Raw genomic sequence first — 16,656 nt, 5'->3', positions numbered from 1 at the left:
TTCCTTCTGACCAGACCAAGATAGCATTTATGGTCTCTCTGCTGTCTGGAAAAGCCCTGACCTGGTCAAACCTCATTTGGAAGCATGATGGTCCAGAGACCCGTGATGTTGGGAGGTTCCTGGAGATGTTCCAAGTTGCATTTGAGGTTCCTGGCCGCACCTCCTCAGGTACTCCATCCATTTTGTCTCTAAGGCAGAGTGCTTTACGCTTCTGTATCTGGGTGGTGGAGATGGATTGGAAAGAGGAAGCCCTGGTGGTGACCTTCTGGCAGGGTCTGTCCGGTCGTATCAAGGATAAGTTAGCAGGCTGAGATCTACCACCCCTGTATTACACTACGTAGGGGTAGTTTTTATAAGCTATTTTCCTTTTGTACTATTAGTAATATGTGTGGATTATATAGAAGGTCATTACTCCAGGTTGATCGGTTGATGTATTCCCTACAATAAAACAAAAAGATATGGGGTCAGCCCCTTTAACTTACAAGTTTCCTTTAATTGTTGGGTACCAAACTCCGGCTTCTTTTTATTACTTTATACCTGGAATATAACCTTTGTTTCCAAAATCAAGAGGACGTTTTTTATTCTTACTAGGTTGTGTTCTACTGTCAGGAAGTAAACATCGGACCTAGGAAATGCCAAATTTTTTCTCGTTTGTCGACTGAAGCCAGACCAAAAACCAAAGGCAACCACATCTAAGATAAGAAAGGAGAGAATGAAACATATTTGTATTTTGTTCTTCAGTAAATAGAAGTATTGAATCTCATCGGACATACTCCAGGTTTTTCAGTCCCGATTGTTAAACCTCCCGGTGGGAGTCCGAGAGACTGATGATGACCCTTTTGATAATTGTGTTTACGCATTTCATTTCCTAAGACTATGGTTGGGAAAGAATAACCATGTGTTCATTCTTTAAAGCTAATTTTAGTCCACTAATAATGAAGATTGTGGTTGATAAACTTACTACAATCACAATTACTGTATCACTTCCTGAGCAGACTTTTCAGCTAGGTCCGTGTACCTGTCATTTTGAGTGTGAACACGTGTAAAAACACTATTTTTGGCCATAGGAAAAAACGAATCTCACCACGCTTGCATATAGATGAAAGCTGAGAATATTGTACCGGTTGGTGCTATGTCCTGCTGGTGAGACGCAGCCAAAATACCAAACTCTGGAGTAAAAGTTCGGCACAACAAATGGATAAAATAGAAAATCCTTTGTTCAAAAATTAAAAAAACAAGAAAATTAATGGTAAAAACATAAAAAAAAACTGATGAGTTTCTGACGTGTCACACGTCCCTAATCATAGTAATGCAGAACCAACAGAAATTAATGACATTATATAAGCAAGTAACATAAATAAATACTGAGCAGTGTAGCTGTGAATCCAACTATAATGTGGGATAAAATACTTACAAGACAACAGCAGAATTTGTCACATTATACAGCAGTGTAGCTGTGAGTACAGCACTTGAGTGAGATATAGCACTTTTTAGAAAGCAGCTGCCTGGAGGGCATTATGTCGCATTATATAGTATAATTGAGCGGTGTACCTGTGAATCCAGAGTTGAGATAAAGAAAGCAGCAGCACCATCATCCCTGTATCTGTGCTTCTCTTTTTCCATCTCATTTCCCCTTCTATAAAGACTTCAATAGACAGCTGTAACCCGATCCCTCAGTGGGCTGCTTTATTTGGCCAACTCGGATTTTAGAGCTTATTTTTTTATTTTAAGAATGAATGAGTTGAGGAGTCGGAGGGCTCATAAGTGGAGGGAAAAAAAAGCATATTTTCTTTGATAGATATGTTTTGCAAATGTTCTTATATTCGCTTATATGATTGCATCATGCAAATTTTTTCAAAACCACAATGTCCATGTAACGCCTATGCACCCCATGACATAAATAGATGGGAGCTACACTAATCCTGAGATCATATACATCATGGCATCATGTGCAGGCTTGTTGCTTGTTCAGCCTTGGGCTTACTAAAATCCTTCAGGTCTATTCTTAGATAATCCTTGTAAGGACAAGTTGAGGTTTGCTAGAAAAGCCGAAAAACCATGTGTGAATATTTAGTTTTAGAAATTAGGGCTCATGTGATTTTTCTTGTACTCAGCAACGGGCACTGCACCTTGTATTAAACCATGGAGCGCCATTCCATGTGTTACCATCCTGCCGCTGCCAGAGCTTGTACCACCTGATCATTGGGGGTCAGATAGGTCATTAATATTTTCTGACCGGACCATCCCTTTATCCCTTACAAATAGGATTTATATACTTTTTATTTAGAATTCTAAAAATCCACTGTCAGCATTTTGTTTTAAAAGTTACATGTAACACAAAAACCTAAGGTTCAAGTCCCCTGAGGGGACTAAAAAATACAATTAAAGTATTAAAAAAAAAAAAAATTCAAATCACCACCCTTTTCCCCTATTAAAAAAAAAAATATTAAAAAATAAACTTATTTGGTATCCATAAAAATGTAGATCAGTAAATACTGTAAACAGAAAAAAATGATAAACGCCAACATTGCATTTTTTTTTGGTTGCCGCAACACAACAAAAAAAGCAATAAGAAGAGATCAAAACATCTTATCTATCCCAAAATTGTATCAACAAAACTTACGATCGCCGCCCCTGCAGAAACCAAGCTCTTACACAGCTCCGTTGATGGAAAAATATAAAAGTTATGGGTCCCGGAAAATGGCAACATAAGCGGAAAAAAAACTTTTTACAAATGTCTCAATTTTATTCATCACTGATATAATAATAAAAAAAAACCTGGACATGCTTGGTATCGCCAAAATCGTATTGACCTGGAAAATCATAATATCAGGTCATTACTACCACACAATAAACACCGGTAAAAAAAAAACAGCAACAAATTAGTGACAAAGAATATATAATTAATGGAGAAAGGTTGAACCTAATGTACCGGAGTCTTTTTTTCAACCCTTGTAACTAGATCTGTATATTCAGTATAAAATGTTGTACCTGAATCCTCATTTCAGCTCTGCTTCTATGGCTGACACCCTGCACATAAGTGTGAAAATGATCATAATATTTATTATACAAGTGCTGGCATCTGTAAAGCAGAAATAATGCAAAGGATACAGAGGAGCACAGAGGTGGTAGACAGATAGTCCTAAATTACCGTATATACAGTGCCTACAAGTAGTATTCAACCCCCTGCAGATTTAGCTGGTTGACACATGCGGAATTAACTTGGCATTGTGACATTTGTACTGTAGATCAGCCTGGAAGTGGGAAATGCACTGCAGCAAATTTTTTATTTTTTTTTTAAAACGTAAAAAGTTAATTCAGAGTGTCATTTATTATTCAACCCCTCAAACCACAAGAATTCTGTTTGGTCCCCCTAAAGTATTAAGAAGTAGTTCAGGCACCAAGAATAATGAACTTCACATGTGTGGGTTAAAGATCTCTTTTGCCAGCCTTTTCTGACTATTTAAGACCCTCCCCAAACTTGTGAACAGCACTCAGACATGGTCAACATGGGAAAGACAAAGGAGCATTCCAAGGCCATCAGAGACAAGATCGTGGAGGGTCACAAGGCTGGCAAGGGGTACAAAACCCTTTCCAAGGAGTTGGGCCTACCTGTCTCCACTGTTGGGAGCATCATCTGTAAGTGGAAGGCTTATGGAACTACTGTTAGCCTTCCACGGCCAGGACAGCCTTTGAAAGTGTCCTCCCGTGCCGAGGCCAGGCTTGTCCGAAGAGTCAAGGCTAACCCAAGGATAACAAGGAAGGAGCTCCGGGAAGATCTCATGGCAGTGGGGACATTGGTTTCAGTCAATACCATAAGTAACGTACTCCACCGCAATGGTCTCTGTTCCAGACGAGCCCGTAAGGTACCTTTACTTTCAAAGCGTCATGTCAAGGCTCGTCTACAGTTTGCTCATGATCACTTGGAGGACTCTGAGACAGACTGGTTCAAGGTTCTATGGTCTGATGAGACCAAGATCGAGATCTTTGGTGCCAACCACACACGTGACGTTTGGAGACTGGATGGCACTGCATACGACCCCAAGAATACCATCCCTACAGTCAAGCATGGTGGTGGCAGCATCATGCTGTGGGGCTGTTTCTCTGCCAAGGGGCCTGGCCATCTGGTCCGCATCCATGGGAAGATGGATAGCACGGCCTACCTGAAGATTTTGGCCAAGAACCTCCGCTCCTCCATCAAGGATCTTAAGATGGGTCGTAATTTCATCTTCCAACAAGACAACGACCCAAAGCACACAGCCAAGAAAACCAAGGCCTGGTTCAAGAGGGAAAAAGTCAAGGTGTTGGAGTGGCCTAGTCAGTCTCCTGACCTTAACCCAATTGAAAACTTGTGGAAGGAGCTCAAGAATAAAGTCCACATGAGACACCCAAAGAACCTAGATAACTTGGAGAAGATCTGCATGGAGGAGTGGGCCAAGATAACTCCACAGACCTGTGTCGGCCTGATCAGGTCTTATAAAAGACGATTATTAGCTGTAATTGCAAACAAGGGTTATTCCACAAAATATTAAACATAGGGGTTGAATAATAATTGATCCACACTTTTATGTTTAAAATTTAATAAAATTCAACTGAGCAACATAACTTTTTGGTTTGTAAGATTTATGCTTCTGTTCATAAAACCTACTCTCGTTTGCAGTTTGAAGGCTCTAACTTATTTGCATCTTATCAAACCAGCTAAATCTGCAGGGGGTTGAATACTACTAGTAGGCACTGTAGTATATGGAAGATTGTGCAACCAAAAGAAGATCTCTGGAAAGTATCACAGCTGAGAAGAGTATGCGGAATATTTTTTTCTAAAGAAAGCGGCCTCTCTAGTGCCACCTTTCGGGAGATTCCTGCAAGTCAACTTCTGACCCCTTAAAGAGCCCCTCTACTTCTGTTCACAGGACTGATGCAGAGGTTTTGCTCCTGAATAGGGTGCTGGTTGGATTTGTAAAATGCAAACGAAAAACCTCCTTAAAGCTTCCTCTTTGCTGCTCTTTCTCCCCTCTCACAGCATAGGACTTATACAAAAGCTAAGGTGGATACAATGAAAAACGTGTTTACTGTCCTCCTCTTCCTCCCCTCTCACAGCATAGAACTCACACAAAACCTAAGACTGATACTATCTAACATGTCCTCTCTCCACCTCTTCATCTCCTCCTACAGCATAGGTCTTATACAAAATCTAAGGTGAATATGATGTAACATTTCACCTCTCTTCTTCTTCCCCTCTCATAGCAAAGAACTCACACAAAAGCTAATATGGATACAATGTAACATGTCCTCTCTCCACCTCTTCCTCCCCTCCCACATCATAGGTCTTATACAAAAGCTAAGGTGGATAAGATGTAATGTGTCCTGTCTTCACCTCTTCCTCCCCTCCCACAGAATAGAAATCACACAAAAGCTAAGGTGAATATGATGTATCATTTCACCTCTCCTTCCCCTCTCACAGCATAGAACTCACACAAAAGCTAATGTGGATACAATGTAACATGTCCTCTCTCCTCCTCTTCCTCCCCTCCTCTTCCTCCCCTCTCACAGCATAGGATTTATACAAAAGATAATGTGGATATGATGTAACATGTTCTCTACTTCTCTCCTCCCCTCTCACAGGGTAGAACTTATACAAAAGCTAAGGTGAATACAATGTAACATGTCTTCTCTCCTTCTCTTCCTTCTCTCTCACAGCATAGGTCTTATACAAAAGCTAAGGAGGATATGATGTAACACCTTTCCTCTCCTCCAGGGCCAGCTCCAGGTTTTTGTGGGCCCCGGGCGAAAGAGTCTCAGTGCGCCCCTTTAACAGATATTATGATTCCAGATGCACCCCTTAAGTATGTAAGCCCCCAACATGCATCATCAGTCAAATTCCACATGCAAGAGGAATGAAATGCAACATCACCCCCTTATATATGCAAGGCGCCAACATGCAACATAAAGGGTATGTGCACACGGTCAGTAAACGCTGCTGATTAGATGCAGCACACTTGCGCTGAGTGCAAGCCACAGCATTCGACATTACAAGCAAAGTGGATGGGGTTTGAAGGAATCCCATGCCCACTGTGCATCTCCAGGCACCTGCGGATCACCCGCAGACACGGACATGCGGCGCGTCTTTCCGTCAATTTCTCTTGCAGAGTTGCTAGTCTCCGCAAGAGAAATTAGATCAATGCAATGTATAGGATGGGGTGAATCCACATGGTTCAATGAACACATGCGGATTCACCTGCGTGCAGCGCTTTGGACGCAGCATAAAGTATACTGCGTTCAAAGCAGGGGCGTACATAGAAGTCATGGGGCCCCATTGCAGAAGCTCTAATTGCCCCCCCCTTACAAAAAATAAATATTTGTCTGTGTCACAGAAGATCAGATCTCATAACTTTCCAGCCTTTACATAGTAATTTACCTCCTTCTGAAGTCGCAGATTCCTCCTTCATTGCCCCCATAAAGTATGATGCCAACAAAAGTGCCCCCCAAACAGTATGATACCCCTATGGTGCATTCCTCCACATGCACAGTATAATGACCCTATTGTACCCCACTTCAACTCCCAGGGCAAAGTATGGTGACCCTAACACAGTATAATCCCCCAACTGTGAACCCCACAGAGCCCTCCATACACTCTCATGGCCCCCACACAGCCCTCCAAACAGTACAATGGCCCCACACAAACCTTCACACTGTATAATTGCTTTCATACAGTATAATGGCCCCCCACATAGCCCTCAAAATATTATAATGGCCCCACATAGCCTTCCATATAGTATAATGCACCACCAATAATCTTCCATATAGTATAATGCGACCCCACAATCCTCCATATAGTATAATGCTCCCCCCATAAACCTCCATATAGTATAATGCGCCCCCCATAATCCTCCATATAGTATAATGAACTTCCCATGGTCCTCCATAGAATATAATGCACTCCCCATAGTCCTCCATACAGTATATTACACACCCCATAGGGTAAAATGCAGCCCCCATATAGTATAATGCACCCCACAGTCCTGCAGTATTATGGGCACCATGTACTTACTGATTTTAAAATACCATATATTTTAAATAAGCCAACCCGAATACAAGCCGAGGCCCCTAATTTTACCACATAAAAGTGGGAAAACCTATTGACTTGAGTATAAGCCTAGGGTGGGAAATGCAACAGCTACTGGTAAATTTCCCCATCCTCGTATGTGTGGCCCCTCAATCCCACAATCCCTGGTATGTGTGGCCCCAACAATCCCTGGTATGTGTAGCCTCCTCAATCCCCCAATCCTGGTAAGTGTGGCCTCCTCAATCCCCCAATCCTGGTAAGTGTGGCCTCCTCAATCCTCCAATTCTAGTATGTGTGGCCTCCTCAATCCCCCAATCCTGGTATGTATGGCCTCCTCAATCCCCCAATCCTGGTATGTGTGGCCTCCTTAATCCCCCAATCCTGGTATGTGTGGCCTCCTCAACCTCTCAATCCTGGTATGTGTGGCCTCCTCAACCCCTCAATCCTGGTATGTGTGGCCTCCTCAACCCCTCAATCCTGGTATGTGTGGCCTCCTCAATCCCCAAATCCTGGTATGTGTGGCCTCCTCAATCCCCAAATCCTGGTATGTGTGGTCCCCTCAATCCCCCAATCCTGGTATGTGTGGCCTCCTCAATCCCCCAATCCTGGTATGTGTGGCCTCCTCAATCCCCCAATCCTGGTATGTGTGGCCTCCTCAACCTCTCAATCCTGGTATGTGTGGCCTCCTCAACCCCTCAATCCTGGTATGTGTGGCCTCCTCAACCCCTCAATCCTGGTATGTGTGGCCTCCTCAATCCCCAAATCCTGGTATGTGTGGCCTCCTCAATCCCCAAATCCTGGTATGTGTGGCCTCCTCAATCCCTAAATCCTGGTATGTGTGGCCTCCTCAATCCCCCAATCCTGGTATGTGTGGCCTCCCCTATCCTGGTATGTGTGGCCTCCTCAATCCCCCAATCCTGGTATGTGTGGCCTCCTCAACCCCTCAATCCTTGTATGTGTGGCCTCCTCAACCCCTCAATCCTGGTATGTGTGGCCTCCTCAATCCTGGTATGTGTGGCCTCCTCAACCCTGGTATGTGTGGCCTCCTCAACCCTGGTATGTGTGGCCTCCTATAATGGCCCCACATAGCCTTCCATATACTATAATGCACCACCAATAATCTTCCATATAGTATAATGCGACCCCATAATCCTCCATATAGTATAATGCTCCCCCCATAAACCTCCATATAGTATAATGCGCCCCCCATAATCCTCCATATAGTATAATGAACTTCCCATGGTCCTCCATAGAATATAATGCACTCCCCATAGTCCTCCATAAAGTATATTACACACCCCATAGGGTAAAATGCAGCCCCCATATAGTATAATGCACCCCACAGTCCTGCAGTATTATGGGCACCACGTACTTACTGATTTTAAAATACCGTATATTTTAAATAAGCCGACCCGAATATAAGCCGAGGCCCCTAATTTTACCACATAAAAGTGGGAAAACCTATTGACTTGAGTATAAGCCTAGGGTGGGAAATGCAACAGCTACTGGTAAATGCCCCCATCCTCGTATGTGTGGCCCCCTCAATCCCACAATCCCTGGTATGTGTGGCCCCAACAATCCCTGGTATGTGTAGCCTCCTCAATCCCCCAATCCTGGTAAGTGTGGCCTCCTCAATCCCCCAATCCTGGTAAGTGTGGCCTCCTCAATCCTCCAAGTCTGGTATGTGTGGCCTCCTCAATCCCCCAATCCTGGTATGTGTGGCCTCCTCAATCCCCCAATCCTGGTATGTGTGGCCTCCTTAATCCCCCAATCCTGGTATGTGTGGCCTCCTCAACCTCTCAATCCTGGTATGTGTGGCCTCCTCAACCCCTCAATCCTGGTTTGTGTGGCCTCCTCAACCCCTCAATCCTGGTATGTGTGGCCTCCTCAATCCCCAAATCCTGGTATGTGTGGCCTCCTCAATCCCCAAATCCTGGTATGTGTGGTCCCCTCAATCCCCCAATCCTGGTATGTGTGGCCTCCTCAATCCCCCAATCCTGGTATGTGTGGCCTCCTCAATCCCCCAATCCTGGTATGTGTGGCCTCCTCAACCCCTCAATCCTGGTATGTGTGGCCTCCTCAACCCCTCAATCCTGGTATGTGTGGCCTCCTCAATCCCCAAATCCTGGTATGTGTGGCCTCCTCAATCCCCAAATCCTGGTATGTGTGGCCTCCTCAATCCCCCAATCCTGGTATGTGTGGCCTCCCCTATCCTGGTATGTGTGGCCTCCTCAATCCCCCAATCCTGGTATGTGTGGCCTCCTCAACCCCTCAATCCTTGTATGTGTGGCCTCCTCAACCCCTCAATCCTGGTATGTGTGGCCTCCTCAATCCTGGTATGTGTGGCCTCCTCAACCCTGGTATGTGTGGCCTCCTCAACCCTGGAATGTGTGGCCTCCTATAATGGCCCCACATAGCCTTCCATATACTATAATGCACCACCAATAATCTTCCATATAGTATAATGCGACCCCATAATCCTCCATATAGTATAATGCTCCCCCCATAAACCTCCATATAGTATAATGCGCCCCCCATAATCCTCCATATAGTATAATGAACTTCCCATGGTCCTCCATAGAATATAATGCACTCCCCATAGTCCTCCATACAGTATATTACACACCCCATAGGGTAAAATGCAGCCCCCATATAGTATAATGCACCCCACAGTCCTGCAGTATTATGGGCACCACGTACTTACTGATTTTAAAATACCGTATATTTTAAATAAGCCGACTCGAATATAAGACGAGGCCCCTAATTTTACCAGATAAAAATGGGAAAACCTATTGACTTGAGTATAAGCCTAGGGTGGGAAATGCAGCAGCTACTGGTAAATTTCCCCATCCTCGTATGTGTGGCCCCCTCAATCCCACAATCCCTGGTATTTGTGGCCCCAACAATCCCTGGTATGTGTGGCCTCCTCAATCCCCCAATCCTGGTATGTGTGGCCTCCTCAATCCCCCATTCCTGGTATGTGTGGCTTCCTCAATCCCCCAATCCTGGCATGTGTGGCCTCCTAAATCCCCCATTCCTGGTATGTGTGGCCTCCTCAATCCCCCAATCCTGGCATGTGTGGCCTCCTCAATCCCCCAATCCTGGCATGTGTGACTTCCTCAATCCAAGTATCCTGGCATGTGTGGCCCCCTCATCCCCCAATCACTGCACACAAAACAATAAACTCACCTTCCTTCCTCACCTCTGCTCCAGCGCTGAGTCCTGTCTGCAGCAGCTCATGTCGGCATCTGAGCTGCGCGCGCGCTCTCAGAAGCCGAGGTGAGCTGCTGCTGCCGGCACATTCACTCCTCTCCACGCCGGGACTATGGGCGTGGAGAGGAGTGAATGTGCTTTCTCTTTAGCGGCGGCCACTGACAGCAGGAGCTGGGGCTCAGCGCTCCTCCGTGCCCGCTACTAAAGAGAATGAATATTCCGTCTTCTCCACGCACATGGGAGTGGAGAAGAGGGAATATTCTTGTCCCTTTAGCAGCGGGCACACGTGGTAGCTGCAGCAGCGGCTACTGTGTGTGCTCCGCTCCTCCACTGCCGCAACCTTCCACTCACCTATCCTCCTCGTTCCCATGCTGCTCACGGACCCCCTCCGGCCACGGGCCCCATAGCAGTGGCGTGGTCTGCCGCCATTGGCGGTACGCCACTGGTTCAAAGCGTTGACAGTACGGATGGTGTGCACATAACTCATTCCCTGTAAAAGCCCCCACAACATGCAACACATGCATGCATCACCCCCTTCCCTGTGCTAGACCCTCAACATCACCCACTTACATATGCAAGTCCCCAACATGCAACATCACTTCATTATGCAATTCACCACAATATGCAGTGCCATGCATGCATCACCCCCTTCACTGTGCAAGCCCCACAACATGCAGGCAGCCCTGTGCATGAAGCATCAGCACATTTCATGTACATCATCTCCCCCTCCTTCCCTGTGCAAGACCCACAACATACTACATTAAAGGGGTTATCCGCTACTAGGACAAACCCTTTTCATATCCCACGCTTGGTCCAGATAAAATAAAAAAGCCTATACTCAGCTCTGATGCCGTTTCAGTGGTGTCGGTACGAGTGGTCTCTGGGCTCCCGTGCGGTTGTTGTGACACGTGACCCCAGCGACCAGTCAGCGCTGGCGTCACTGTCCCCACCTTCGTACAAATCGAACATCAACAGGAAGTCAGGGCTGTGGCTGATCTCAGACTTCCTCTTCATGTTCAGTTTGTACGAAGGTGGGGACAGTGACGGGTGCCGGGGTCACGTGTCACAACAACCGCACTGGAGCCCAGAGCCCGCTCGTACCGACACCGCTGAAACGGCATCAGAGCTGAGTATAGGCTTTTTTATTTTATCTGGGCCAAGCGTGGGGTATGAACAGGGGTTGTCCCAGTAGTGGACAATCCCTTCCCTGTGAAAGGCCCCACAACATCCAGCACATGTATGCATCACTATCTTCTATGTGCAAGACCCTCAACATCACACCTTTAGTTATGTAAGCCCTCACAACCTGCAGAACTGTGCACATTCTGTGTGCAAGACCCACTACATGCAACCCTCATGTAGTAACCTGATCCACATTTTTATGCCCCCAAAACACAGTATCAAACCATTTACACTTTGTCCTATACTTAAAAACTAAATACATAATTGCTGTCTCCACACTGACCACTTATGCAGCTCCTCAGCCCTCCCAGGATCTGTAGTGAAGTATCACCTCATATTCAGCAGCACCACGCTGCTTCCTGGTATCGGTGGGCTCTGAACTGGAGGAGGCGCCGCCCCTTCCAATCGCATCATCACCTCCCAGGAGCAACTCCATTTTAGACACTCCCAGAGCAAGCAGCGTTGTCCCAGACTGCCAGTGGGCCCCTCTGTTAGTCCAGGGCCCCGGCACTTGCCTGGGTATGCCGGGTGGTGACGCCGGCCCTGCACATCAGTCACAAGCTGACAGCACTGCAGCACTGCCTTGGCCAAGCGGCAACAGGCTGTGCTGAAGATAACATGCTTAATGCTTTATTGACAAACCGCCCAGCGCTGCAGAGTTGTTGAAAGCTGTAACGCAACAGCCTGGTCTGTGGCTCTCACCACTGAACATACAGCCAGGCATGGTCGTGTGTGACAATGGGCGGAACCTGGTGACGGAGAAATGACCGCCGGGGTAGATACGGTTTCTCTCTATGTCAGTCCTTTCACCGAGCTAAAGAATATGGCTGGGGTGAAATACAACTCCCACTGAGAAGCTGTTTCAGATTGAGAAACATTGTGCCCACCAGAGGATTTGATTCTGAGGGCTAACCTTTCTCCCCCGCTCAAGAGCCCTCAGAATCAAATCCTCTGGTGGGCACAATGTTTTTAATGATAGCAGCTGCAAAGTTAGCGCTATCATGAACTCTCCTGAGGTAGAAGCCAAGGCACACCAGAGGATTCTCTGGTGGGACCGTGCAACCCTGTCGAGAAGCAGTCCTGGCTAAGAAAAGTGTGGAGGAAGGTTGACTGCCTTTTAAATGTGGATCGGCCATGCTTATGCATGGTATTTCCCAAACCGCATTGGAGATCAGGCCATTGCCCAACTCTGTATCATGAAATTAAATGCGCAAAGAAAGATGTGTGTGTGTCAAAGCATCACCGACAAGTGCGAGTTGATGTTGGACGGGCTGCCATTGTTTCTGTAACAAGCTGCATTAGTGGACTTCCTGGGAGAAATGACACCCAGAGTAGATACCGTTTCCCTCTATGCCAGTCCTTTCACAGAGCTAAATACAACTCTCAGCAAAAAAAGCTGTGGACTGGCTCCGTACCGTCCCTGGTCACATTCACCTGTCCACGTGTTTGTGGTTCGGCGGTCCTTCCCAGTAAGTGCACTGGGGAGGGGACGGGTAATGTTGTGGGACCCGTGCTTGTGGAAGGCGGAGACGATACCGGGAGAAATAGTGGCGGCTGGGGACCAAGTATGGACACCTGGCCGCCGCCGGAATGAGGTTGTGAAAAACTTCCACCTCCACGAGTCTAAAAGGCCATATTTCAAGTGCAAGCAGCTGCCCAGAAATCTGGCTGTTTAGTGTTGCGGCCTGTGGGTGGGTGGGTGGCTGGCTGCATACTTGCGCTTGCATTCCAAGTAACAGAAAACTAAGCAGATGGTGGCCTCTGTCATCATCATGGCCTCACCTCGGCACTAAGAACTCTCCTGAAGGAGAAGCCAGGGCCCACCGGAGGAGTCTTCAGTTCTCTGGGGGGCCCGTCCAACCCTGCTGAGAAGCAGCCCTGGCGAGTTGATGTTGGACGGGCTGCCATTGCTTCTGCAACAAGCTGCATTAGAGGACTTCCTGGGAGAAATGACACCCAGCATACATACGGTTTCCCTCTATGCCAGTCCTTTCACCGAGCTAGATACAACTCTCAGCAAAAAAAGCTGTGGACTGGCTCTGTGATTCTTACAGTGAAACATGGTGGTGGCTCGGTGCTGACTACAGCAAAGCATGGTGGTAGTTCGGTGATGCTCTGGAGATGCTTTGCTTCCTCCAGTCCTGAAAACTGCAGCATGTGTATGGCAAGATGAATTCAATCAAGTATCAGGAAATTCTATAAAAAAACACATTTTCTATTTGAGGAACGTGAAGCTCATTGGATCTTCCAACACAACAATGAACTCAGCACACCTCAAAGTCCACAAAGGCCTGGTTTCAGACGTCCTGGAAGATTCTGGTGTGGATGTCAGAGTCACTTGACTTTAACCCAACAGAAAATCTTTAGTGGAAGTGAAAAAGGCAAATGCAGCACACAAACCCAAGAAAATAAGTGACCGGGCAGCCATTGCCAGTGGAGAAAGGGCTAAGATTCCTCAGGAACGCTGCCAGAAGGTGGTGTCTTGCTATAAGTCACGTTTGCGGAAGGTCATAAGAGCCAGAAAAGAAGCAGGTCATAACAGCTAGAGAAGAAGCAGGTCTTAACAGTCAAAGGAGCTCTACTAAATATTGAAGATACTTGTCATAAAGGAGTGAATAATCCTGAGACTGCAGGAGTCAATAAAAGTGACATTTTGTGGTGAGTTTGGAGCAACCACTTATTATATTAGTTGTTTTGAGCAGTTTACATTCTTATTGCTTTATTGGTTTATTGCAAACTGCAGAAAGTTTTCACATGTCACTAATAGACTTAACTCGCAATGTGTGGTGAATATGTAATTTTGATGGTAACTGTAGATAGTGGTAAATGTAGTCTGAACTTTGCTTTATATAATTTCCCATGTGCATTAAAAGTAATAATTACAGTAAAGCAACTTTCTTGGACATTACCCGTAATACTGAAGAACTGCCAAATCCTATTTCACAATCCTCTGAATGTTTCCAGGTTTTGTATAAAATAACTGGAAGCTATCATTATCGTTCTTCTGGTAAACGTGCCTGTAGATAAGTGTCCATTATAGTGACCGGTCGGTTGGGTTTATCAAAGTGCAACTTATTACAAGCTCAACCAGAATCTAGAAAATCAATAAACCAGCAATCTGATATCATCCTTCCACTTTTAATATCCATAGTTGCAGTTTGCCCCCTCTGATCTTATATTAGTGCAAGTTTCCCATAAGCGTACTTGATCTGGACTCTCGAGATTCTGAACAATGGGGACTGTCCCAGCAAATTCAGGAATGTTGGCAAGTATGTTACACGCTGCGGGAATGAGATGATTATCGCAGTCTGGGCCAAGATCTATGTGAGTTTAGGGTCTGGCGTATGTATAGTTTAGTAGTCCGACCTAGAGTCTGTATGTTCTTGGGTTTTAGGTTTGTGCATGAAAATGTTGGTCTGGTGTCTGTGATTATTTAGGAGGGTTTGGATCTGTATGTAAAGGGTCAATATTTGTTTCGGGTTATGAAGATTTTTGTGGAATAGGTCTGTGTTTTCAAATAGATTTTTGGATCTTGGTTCTATTTTTGAATGGCCTAATATTTGTTTAAGGTGTTTGTATTTATTTAGGGGGTCTGATATGGGTGATGGAGATGACGTGGCGGTAGTAGGCAGAACTCACAGGCTTTCTCTATGATTGGGTGAAGTAAGCAGGACTCACAGGCTTTCTATATGAGTGGGAGGGAGAAGAAGGACTCCCAGGCTTTCTGTATAAGTGGGTGGGAGAAGCAGGACTCACAGGCTTTCTATATGAGTGGGTGGGAGAATCAGGACTCACAGGCTTTCTGTATGAGTGGGTGGGAGAAGCAGGACTCACAGGCTTTCTATATGAGTGGATGGGAGAAGCAGGACTCATAGGCTTTTTCTATGAGTGGGTGGAGAAGCAGGACTCAGAGGCTTTCTCTATGAGTGGGAGGAGGAAGCAGGACTCATAGGCTTTCTCTATGAGTGTGTGAGGGAATCAGGATTCACAGGCTTTCTCTATGAGTGGGTGGGGGAAGCAGGATTCACAGGCTTTCTCTATGAGTGGGAGGAGGAAGCAGGACTCACAGGCTTTCTCTTTGAGTGGGTGGGGGAAGCAGGACTCACAGGCTTTCTCTTTGAGTGGGTGGAGAAGCAGGACTCACACGCTTTCTCTATGAGTGGGAGGAGGAAGCAGGACTCATAGGCTTTCTCTATGAGTGTGTGAGGGAATCAGGATTCACAGGCTTTCTCTATGAGTGGGTGGGGGAAGCAGGATTCACAGGCTTTCTCTATGAGTGGGAGGAGGAAGCAGGACTCACAGGCTTTCTCTTTGAGTGGGTGGGGGAAGCAGGACTCACAGACTTTCTCTATGAGTGTGTGGGGGAAGCAGGACTCACAGGCTTTCTCTATGACTGGGTGAGGGAAGCAGGACTCGCAGGCTTTCTCTATGAGTAGGAGGAGGAAGCAGGACTCACAGGCTTTCTCTATGAGTGTGTGGGGGAAGCAGGACTCACAGGCTTTCTCTATGAGTGTGTGGGGGAAGCAGGACTCACAGGCTTTCTCTATGAGTGGGTGGAGGAAGCCGGACTCACAGGCTTTCTCTATGAGTGAGTGGGGGAGCAGGATTCACAACCTTTCTCTATGAGTGGGAGGAGGAAGCAGGACTCACAGGAGTTCTCTATGAGTGGGAGGAGGAAGCAGGATTCACAGGGTTTCTCTATGAGTGTGTGGGGGAAGCATGACTCAGGCTTTCTCTATGAGTGGGTGGGGGAAGCAGGACTCACAGGCTTTCTCTATGAGTGTGTGGTGGAAGCAGGACTCACAAGATTTCTCTATGAGTTTATGGGGAAGCAGGACTCACAGACTTTCTCTATGAGTGGGAGGAGGAAGCAGGACTCACAGGCTTTCTCTGTGAGTGGGTGGAGAAATCAGGACTCACAGGCTTTCTCTATGAGTGAGTGGGGGAATCATGACTCACAGGCTTTCTCTATGAGTGGGAGGAGGAAGCAGGACTCACAGGCTTTCTCTATATGAGTGTGTGGGGGAAGCAGGACTCACAGGCTTTCTCTATGAGTGGGAGGAGGAAGCAGGACTCACAGGCTTTCTCTGAGTGGGAGGAGGAAGCAGGACTCACAGGCTTTCTCTGTGAGTGGGTGGAGAAAGCAGGACTCACAGGCTTTCTCTATGAGTGGGAGGAGGAAGCAGGACTCACAGGAG

The sequence above is a fragment of the Phyllobates terribilis genome, unplaced genomic scaffold (assembly GCF_046119375.1).
Source record: "Phyllobates terribilis strain yellow unplaced genomic scaffold, ASM4611937v1 Scaffold_1__5_contigs__length_1240528914, whole genome shotgun sequence".
Taxonomy (NCBI): Eukaryota; Metazoa; Chordata; class Amphibia; order Anura; family Dendrobatidae; genus Phyllobates; species Phyllobates terribilis.
Note: the sequence above shows the minus strand (reverse complement) of the source record.